Source organism: Pelodiscus sinensis, chromosome 1, assembly GCF_049634645.1.
Source record: "Pelodiscus sinensis isolate JC-2024 chromosome 1, ASM4963464v1, whole genome shotgun sequence".
Taxonomy (NCBI): domain Eukaryota; kingdom Metazoa; phylum Chordata; order Testudines; family Trionychidae; genus Pelodiscus; species Pelodiscus sinensis.
In genome coordinates, this window is record NC_134711.1 from 126,997,797 (window position 1) to 127,007,190 (window position 9,394).

Below are 9,394 nucleotides of genomic sequence, written 5' to 3' on the forward strand. Positions count from 1 at the left end.
CAGGGATTGATAATAGATCATGGCACATCAAGCACCCCCACAAACCCCTCTGGGATGATCCCAGGATCAGATTGTCCATAAGTCATCTCAGACCATTCTTAGGTTTCAGTCTCCTTGGCCCTGCCCCAAGCAACCCAGCCAAGAGAGAATGGAGAGCTCCAAAAAGGCAGGAAGCCTTTTGGACCTAAAGTACACCTTACTTGAAGTGGTGAGGAGTCCTGTGGCACCTTATAGACTAACTGAAGTGTAGGAGCATAAGCTTTCGTGGGCAAAGACCCACTTCATCAGATGCAAGTGACAAAGTGGGTCTTTGCCCTCGAAAGCTTATGCTCTTACATTTCAGTTAGTCTATAAGGTGCCACAGGACTCCTCGCCGCTTTTGCAGATCCAGACTAAGACGGCTACTCCTCTGATACTTACTTGAATTGTTGGTGTCTCTCTTTTCCCTCCTCCCCCCCCCTTGCACCAGGTTACACTCTGCACACTAGTGCAGTGGTTCCCCTTTTTTTTTTTATACTGAGGACTGGCAACATTCACCTACTTTTGGTGGACCGGTAACATTTTATTTGCATATCTGTTACACAAATAATGAATGTGCAAATAAAATGTCACCCATCCACGGAAAGCCCCAGCCCCCAGAACCACTGCAAACAGCTGGCTTCAGCTTGGCCAGTCCCCCACCCCTTAAGGCTTAGAGCCCCCCACCACCAGACCCACAGTACCAGACGCCTGTTTCCAGAGCCCCACTGTACCCAACCCCTCATGCCCTCCAGTGCCAGACCCCAGTCCCCAATATTATCCCCATTCCTGCCCTACCACTACTGGCCCCACCTCCGAAGCCCCCCAATGCCAGCTCCACACCCAGACGTCCCGGTGCCTAGTGTTAAGTTCCCGACCGCTTAGAGCCCACACCCCTCAAAACACCCCCAATTCAGCAGTCCGAGGGCGGGCAGAGGGGCAGCAGGCTGCTTGGGGCGGCCCACGCGGGGACTGGGCAGAGGGTGGCGGGTCCCAGCGCGGGGAGGCGCTTGCACCGGGGTTAAGGGCTCGGCGTTTCTCGGGGGGCTGCGCGGGAAAGTCGCGCCACAACTCCGGGCCGGACGCGGCGACTCCCGGGGCTCCCCGCCGGCCAGGGCAGGGCGCGGGCGAGAGCTGCACTCACCCCTGCACGGTGCGGCCCGGCGGGATCCGCGCGGGGCTGGCAATGCGGCTCCAACCTCCCCCTTGACGCTGGTGGCTCGTCCTGCTGCAGCTCCGCCCGCACTTGGACCCCGCCCGGGCCACGCGGATCCAGCCCGGACTGGGGCCGCCGCGCAGCTCCGGCCTGGGGACCTGCTGAAGCTAGAGCCAGGGCGCCCGCCACGTGGCCCCGCCCCAGAGCAGCTGAGCAGCCGGTCGCTCCGGCGCGCACATTAGCGGGAACATGGCCAGGCGCCTGTCCGCGGCCCTGCCCCTAGGAACCGCTGCCCAGAGTGCTAGGTATCAATAGCAGATGGACAGGAGAAAAAAACTGTATCACTGCTCCTACCACTCCTCCTACTGATTAAAAATAAAGTCACACGGGTTGGGAGACTAAAGCCAGAAAGAGGTGGTTGGAGCCTGAGATCCTAAGGTTACTGCAAAGAAATGGGCAGGTGCAGTTTTATTCTTCCTTTCCCTAATCAACAAAGTCTCTGTTGTTTTGTAGTGATAGAAATGTAGCCGTGTTAGTCTGGGGTAGTTGAAGCAAAATGCAGGACAATGTAGCACTTTAAAGACTAACAAGATGGTTTATTAGATGATGAGCTGAGGAAGTGGGTCTGGCCCACGAAAGCTCATCATCTAATAAACAATCTTGTTAGTCTTTAAAGTGCTACATTGTCCTGCATTCTGTTGTTTTGGTGTGAGAGGAAACACACAGACCCTAATCTGAGACGAGGGATACACTGAGCAAGAGAGATGCTTGAAAAGCCTGCTCTTTCCATGGATTGGAGAGACATCATCAAAAGAGTTATTTCTGTAGAGTAACCCAAACTAGGGGCTGATCATCAAAGAACCACCTTAGCGTGGTGGTGTTGATGGGGTCCATATGTTCGATTACGTCACAGTATGATCAGTGAGAGGTAGAACCAAGTTGCCATCTCAGGTGCTCTTCTTCCAGTAGGCATTCCCCTACAAAGTAACCCACAGGTATGGCTGAATGAAACCTTAATTCCTAGGAAGAGGACATAATTCCTACCCCCAGACCAGTGGTATTCAGGGAAAAGTAGTTTAAGAGCCATTTTGTCCTGTTTTGTGTCTGTTTGTAAGTGGCTAGTTATAGAATGGGATTTTCAGAGTTATCTTTCTATAGTATCCAAGTGGCATGATGGGGATAGAGCTGGGACTAGTTTGCTGTTTATTAAATGAAGAGGACATTTACTTTTATTAGGTGTGGAAATTGTGTGCAAATTGGAGAACAAATGGTAGGACCAGAACATTTATAGGTAATATTTACCTGTAATATAGCTTGAACTAAACAGTTAGCACAGCACTCATGTCCTACTGAAAGGAATGTGGGAAGGGGCAAAAGTCAGAGTCTAGCAGTGATGCATATACTTCTACATTTTATTTATGATACAATCAACTGGGAAAATTATCTATTTGAGATCTTATTGGGCCCCCATCAGCACAATATCTGAGTACCTCATAATATGCAAGGTTTGTATCCTCACAATGCCCCTCTGAGGCAGGGCAGGGCTATTATTCCCATTTACAGATGGGAAACTGAGGCACAGAAACTAAGTGAGATATTCAGGGTCACACAGGAAGCATGCAGCAAAACTGGACATTGATCCTGGGTCTCAGGTCGGCTGCCCAGTCACTAGGACATCCTTCCCATCTGCTGCTGGACACTGGCTTCTTGTCAACTTGCGGTATTTAATGGAAAAATTAAAAGGAGAAAATTCTTATACTCACTTTCCTTGGTTTCTTGATGAGACTTGCTAGCCTCTTGCTAAATTGGAGATAGGCAAAAAGCAGGAGAAAGGGATGCTAGTTTGCCACCTGTCAGCTTGGAGAGGAACAGTTTATTCTTCACTGCCCTGTGTCTTGCTGAGGCAGTTTATCAGTGCAAAGCATCTGTTAAATGTTATCCAGTCAGAATGACCACTGTCCACTCACTCTGCACTGATGTGAGTGAGTACACAAGGTGCAAGGCAAGAGAGTCAAGTCTCCATGAATACTAGCTACAACCACCTAGGAAAAATTCTAGAAAGGCAAAGGGAAGACATCACTAGTTTGCTAGCATTTGCCTTTTTTAAAATGTAGGCTACTTAAATTCATAGTGTTGGCAATAAATTCTTGATACTTGGGTTGATTAAACAGTGCTGTTTTGGTTACCAGCCTCTTTTACTCCCCGAGGAATAGCTCTAGCTTTGCTCCCCTCACCTCTCCCCCCATTCTTTTCATTTGCTTCCTCTCTTGCCACCGAAGTGAAATGTCAAGCCTTTTGCATCAGCATTTTCAAAAGCAACCTCTGCTTTTGGGTGTCTCCATTTTGGGACCTGATTTTTCTAAATATGTAGAAAGTGCCCATAGCTCCAGCAGACATCAGTGAGATCTGCAGTGCTCAGCAACTCACAAAGATAGGCGCGTGGTGTCTCAGGTCAAGCACCCAAATCTTGGAGGCACTCAAAACAGAGGTAGAAAAGTGAAGCAGCCAGGAGCAGGAAGTGAAGGAGCCATGGAGAGGAGAGGGTAATGAGGCAGAAAGAGAAGCAGCCATGAAGGTGCAGGAGGAAAGAAAGAGAGGAAGAAGAGGGGTAATAAGGAAGCAAGCAGTCTTGCAGGGAGGAGGAAATGATGGAAGAGAGGCAATATGAAGGAGCTATGGGGACAAGGGGCAGTTTTGAAATGGAGGGTTTTCTGTAAATTCTGCTAGTTTAGGTTTATTTTCCTCTGCTTTTTTCTAATTCAAAAATGACTTTAAATCCATCCAAATGTGAACATGACCCTCTGGCAGCTGTCCAGAGCACTCAGCTTATGTGGGGAAACATCTGACAAATTTCTTCATATAGTTCATAAAAACTAGACAGACCTAGAAATTCACTGCTACTCCCCTAGGGTATGTCTACACTGCCATCCTAGTTCGAACTAGGGTGGCTAATGTAGGCATTTGAACTTGCAAATGAAGCCCGGGATTTAAATATCCCGGGCTTTCTTTGCATGTTCGCAGGCACCACCATTTTTAAATGCCACGTAGTTTGAACTCCCTGCCCGCGGCTACATGCGGCACTGACTAGGTAGTTCAAATTAAAACTCCTAATTCAAACTACCGTTATTCCTCTTGCAAGGGGAATGAGACAATTTAAGGCTTGAATGCTCATCAGCTGAAGAGCTGAATTAAATCACAGACCAACCAGAACACTGAGATCAGAAAAAAAAGGAATTTATAATTTGACACACACAAGCACTCGCTTTCTCCTGAAAGTAATGGCCATCTCTATACCTAAAGCTGCTAAAGAGCAAAATTACCTCGAGACTTACATTAAACATGATTTTACCAGCATTATTACCTCAAATATTGAAAACCTGCAATGTGCCATTTGCTGCAAAATTTTGGCTGCTGAATTGATGAAGCCATGCAAACTGCAGCAACATCTTCAAATGAGACATCCCAAGCATAGAAGTCAAAACATGGGTTTTTCAAATGCAGAGAAGTGACCAAGAAATCCAGGCTTGGTGTAGATTTCTTGTGGCGACCTCTTATAGTGTGTCTCAAATTGCCCGTGCCAAGAACCCACATATAAGTGAGAAGCTTGTTCTGCTAGCGTGCAAAAATATTGTGTCATTTATGTTTGGCAATGATACTGCCAAAAAGCTTAATGTGCTTTCTATGTTGAGTGATACTGTGAAACACAGGATGTGTGCGATGTTTGAAGATATCAAAGAACAAGCTGTGCATGTAATTAAACATTTTGCTTTCAGTATGTTCAGCTAGCAACTTGATCAGTAAAATACTAATGTCACTAACTGTGCACAATTGATAGTTCATACAGTATGCTAATGCCAGGGATGTTAAGGATGAGTTCTTATTCAGTGAACAACTTCAGAATAACCTCAACAGCACAGGACATTTTCATTAAGGAGAATGCCTTTTTTAAAAGCAATGGCCCTGAAGTGGAGAAATCTTTGTGGTCTCTGTATCGATGGTGCTCCAGCCATGATGCATGCACAGTCTGGTTTTCAGAAGAAGGTAAATTGCACATCACTTAACATGACTGTCACTCATTTTGGAATTCATCATCAGACCCTAGCTGTAAAGTACCTTGCCAGTGTACTTTAACGCTGTAGTAGATGCTGTTATAGGGACAGTGAATTTCATTAAAAGCACATGTCCTGAACGGTTGTCTCTTTTGAGAGCTCTGCAACGAAATGGGCAATGAATACAAAATTCTACTTTTCCACACTTATGTCTGTGATGGCTTTCTAGGGAACATGCATTTAAGTGTGTTTTTATACTTCATAAAGTGATGGCAGACTTTTTCCTGCAAAAAGAAAAACACAAGCTGAATAAAAAGTTCAATGACATGAAATGGCTTCTCTGCTTGAGATCTTCGCTAAATTTAATGACCTCAACCTGTCACTTCAGGGAAAACACTCAGCATTGATAGTCCTGACTAATAAAACCAGAACATTCCAGATAAATTAGTGGCGTAGTAAGTTGACCATAGATATGACATATTTCCCATACTTCATTCAGCGAAGAGAAGGAAATCAACACTGATAGTGCTCTCAAGTCAGTGAACATCTGAGCGCCCTTCATTAAGAGCTCTCATGCTAATTCCTAGTGCTAACAGAAGTACTTCATTTCCAGCTAAGGAACCTTTTCATTGTGATGGCTGAATAGTTATGTAGTGAAGACAGGAACAACATGATTTATCAACATGATTAAGGCCCTACCAAATTCACATGAAAAACGTGAAATCCGGGCTCTCCCTGTGAAATCTTCTATATCCCACCCACCTACAAATACAACACTGGGATCTCCAGCCTTCTCCCACTAAAAATAAAGTCCTGAAACTGGCTTGATGTGAAGGATGACATTAGATGTACTCTTTCTAACACAAGGCCAAGAACAAAATGTCTTGTGTCAAATAAACAGCATCATCCATTTCACTGATTTTCAGGCTGCATTGATTAATTAATGCCAAGAATTAAAAGAAAATTCATCTTATCAGTAACAATTTATAACCAGCAGTGTTATTTTAACAATAATTTGATAAAATGTGGCTTAGTCTTAATTTATAAATGTTGAACAAAGTTAAATTAGTTTTAAATAGTTCTAAATTTAGCATGTAAAATAGCATTAAAAGTAAATGTGTTTTTAATTTCTTGCTCAGAAAATTGCACGTGAAAGAGGTTGCTAACATAAACCATTTGAGAACCATTGCCCTACCCCTGCATAGCTTCTAATTTTAAGGGACTAGAATCACAGATACCTTCACAAAATTAAGTCTGTCCAGCAGAGGGCAGGGTTTCACATGAACATCCACCATCACATCACATTTGCAGGCAATTGTCTCTTTCAGTTTTTCCTTCATAGATCCTCCTAACTTGCACATCAGCAAAGCTTTTTTTAAAAAAAATAAAGTATTTTGGGTCTGATCGCATCCTCTTTTGGAGATAATGGGCCCTCATGAAAAATCGCTGCTTATGTGAGGAGTGAAAGGGCTAGCATGGACAATTTATGTTTAAACAGCAGGAATATCTTCTGCATCAGTTTCACTTAAATTCTCATGATTCCCACATGGATAAAAGCAGCTTTATTTTTTCTAGTCATGTGCATTTGCCTGTGAAGCATGAAACTAGGGTGGACTGTCAACCTCAGCAGTCAGAGAATGAAGGGATAGGAACATTCCAAAGACACTGATGGACTGTAGCATTAGGTAGAATGGAAAGTGCTGAATTCCCTGCCTTGTGGTAATTAATGTATTCACAATTCAGAAAGATAGGAATTGCCATATTGCATTAAAGGATGGGACAATGAGTTACTAGGGAGGTGGTGGAATCTCCATCCCTAGAGGTTTTTAAGTCTTGGCTTGACAAAGCCCTGGCTGGGATGATTTAGTTGGAATTAGTCCTGCTTTGGACAGGGGACTGGACTCTCAATTCTAGGAGACTGATATGATGGGAGGTTTCTTTTATGGATCAGTGGATCTGCACACAATCTGCACACGATGGCCTTTAACATGTGCTCCTCAGCCTACCAAAGATGGGTCGGTCATAATTTGCATTGTGGGTTGAGGCTGGTGGAAGAGTACACTAGCTAACATTTTGCTGGGGACAGTCCACGAAGCCAAGGACTTCACAACTTTTGGTGGCACTGTAATGCACCTGTGCATGTCATGTTTGCCCAGGCCGTAGACAGCGGCTATCCAGTGCTAGAGACACCACAGATGAAGCCTTGCATGTGCTATGACGTATGTGGTAGCCACCATGTGCCCCATGAGTTGGAGGCAGGTAAGTACGGAAATCGTGGGGCATGTGGAGAGGATCTGAACAAGATCCTTAATAGCTTGAAATCTGTGTAACAGTAGGTACGCTTGGACAGTGGACGGGTCTAGATGTGCGCCGATGAATTCCAGAGACTGTTGTGGTGTCATGGACGATTTTTGGAAGTTGATTATAAAGATCAAGAGCTTCGAAGACTGCCCTCAACATAAGAGGATTGAAGCGTCATCAAAAGATGGGCCCATGATCAAGCAGTCATCGAGATAGGGGAAGATAATGATCCCAGCTCGACAGAGGTGAGCCATGACAATCACAAGTGTCTTCAAAAACACTCTGGGTGCCAAAGACAGGCTGAAGGGTAAAACTCAGTATTGGAAGTGTTCAGATCTGATGACAAATCTTAGGAAACGCGTGTGCGCTGGATGAATTGTGACATGAAAGTAGGCGTCCTGCAGGTCAAGAGACACAAACCAATCCCCACTGTCTAGAGCTGGGATAATCAATGCTAAGGTCACCATCCTGAATCTGTTTGCAAAGATGTCAGTTGAATCAGCGGAGGTCTAGGATTGGCCTCCATCCACCTGACTGCAAGTGAGAAGCCTGCAGGACCTCTTGTCTCAGGAAAGTCTCATGAGAAGGGTCTCTGAAGAGAGACAGGGAGGGTGGGGAGGGAGGAGGGAGAGAAGTGAAGGGAATCAAGTAACTGGATGTTACTACCTCGAAAACCCATCAATTGGTGATGATGGTTGGAATGGTGTTAGGCCATGATGAAATAACCAGGTCTCTTCACATTTATGATCAATAAGTGAAACTGTTTGCAGATTCTTGACCAGCACGTCAAACTTACTGCTGGTTATTCTGCTAGTTGGACATCCTGTTGTTCTGGTAACATCACTTTTGTGGGCGCTGTCTGGGACGGTGCTGATCGAATGCGCTATGTTGAAATGCAGAATAAGGGAAGGACCTGTGCCTCTGATATGGGGCATAACATTTGCATCTGTACAGTGGTGCATATATGCCCAATGTTCTTAACGTAGTTCTTGAGTCCTTGCTAGCATGAAGGACTTCATCAGTTTTTTCAGCGAATAGTTTTTGTCTATCAAGAGGAGGTTCTCCACCTTTGATTGCAATTCTTTGGGTACTTCTGTAGACTGAAGCCATGAAACTCTGTGCATTACCACTGAGGTTGCGGTAGATCATGCAGCTGTGTCAGCGATGGTCAAGCGCAATTTGAAGGGCGCTATGGGAAGCAGTGTACCCCTCCTGTACCACAGACTTTAGAATCTGGCATTTGCTATCTGGGAGGTGCTCTATAAGCGTGGTTAGTTTCGTATAAATATCAAAGTTATGATTCGCCAGGAAGGCCACATAGTTGGCCATTCACACTATTAAAGTAGCCAATGAATAAACCTTTCTACTGAAAAGATTCAACCTTTTACTGTATTTGTCATTGGTACTGTTCTTATATTGTGGGGCCTTAGGCCTCTGCTGTGCTGCGTCAACTACAAGGGAGTTAGGTTGCAGGTGTGTGAAGAGGAAATCCATCCCTTTAGTGGGAACGAAGTATTTCTTATCCACCTTCTTGTTGGTTGCAGGGACTGAAGCCAGTGTTTGCCGTATGTCACCTGCCACTTCTAAAATAACCTTGTTGATGGGAAAGGCGACCTGGAATTTTTGAGCGGGCTGTAAGTTTTTTAAAAGCCAGTGCTGCTTCTCCTGCACCTCAGTAAGTTGGTCCTCCTGACTGTCCGCAACTCACTTAAAAAGGTCTTGAAACTGTCGGAAATTATGTCGGTGATAAGTCTCCCGGAAATTTAGCCTCGTTGGGAGAAGATGATGAATCCATTGGAGAAACTCCCTGCGGTTGTTCGTGGTCAGAGAGTTGACCTTCTTTGGGTTCAAAGTGTTGAGGTGGTTGGGA

At 45.1% G+C, this 9,394-nt stretch overlaps 1 long non-coding RNA gene across 1 annotated transcript in view; it reads right to left on the reverse strand.

Moving 5' to 3' along the window:
- The window catches only part of LOC142818777 (uncharacterized), a 68,358-nt gene extending 66,827 nt beyond the window's left edge, over positions 1 to 1,531 (reverse strand). The window contains exon 1 of the long non-coding RNA XR_012896415.1: positions 1,163 to 1,531. This is a non-coding gene — a long non-coding RNA (uncharacterized LOC142818777). The remainder of the gene's footprint in view (positions 1 to 1,162) is intronic.
- Between the last annotated feature and the right edge of the window lie 7,863 nt (positions 1,532 to 9,394).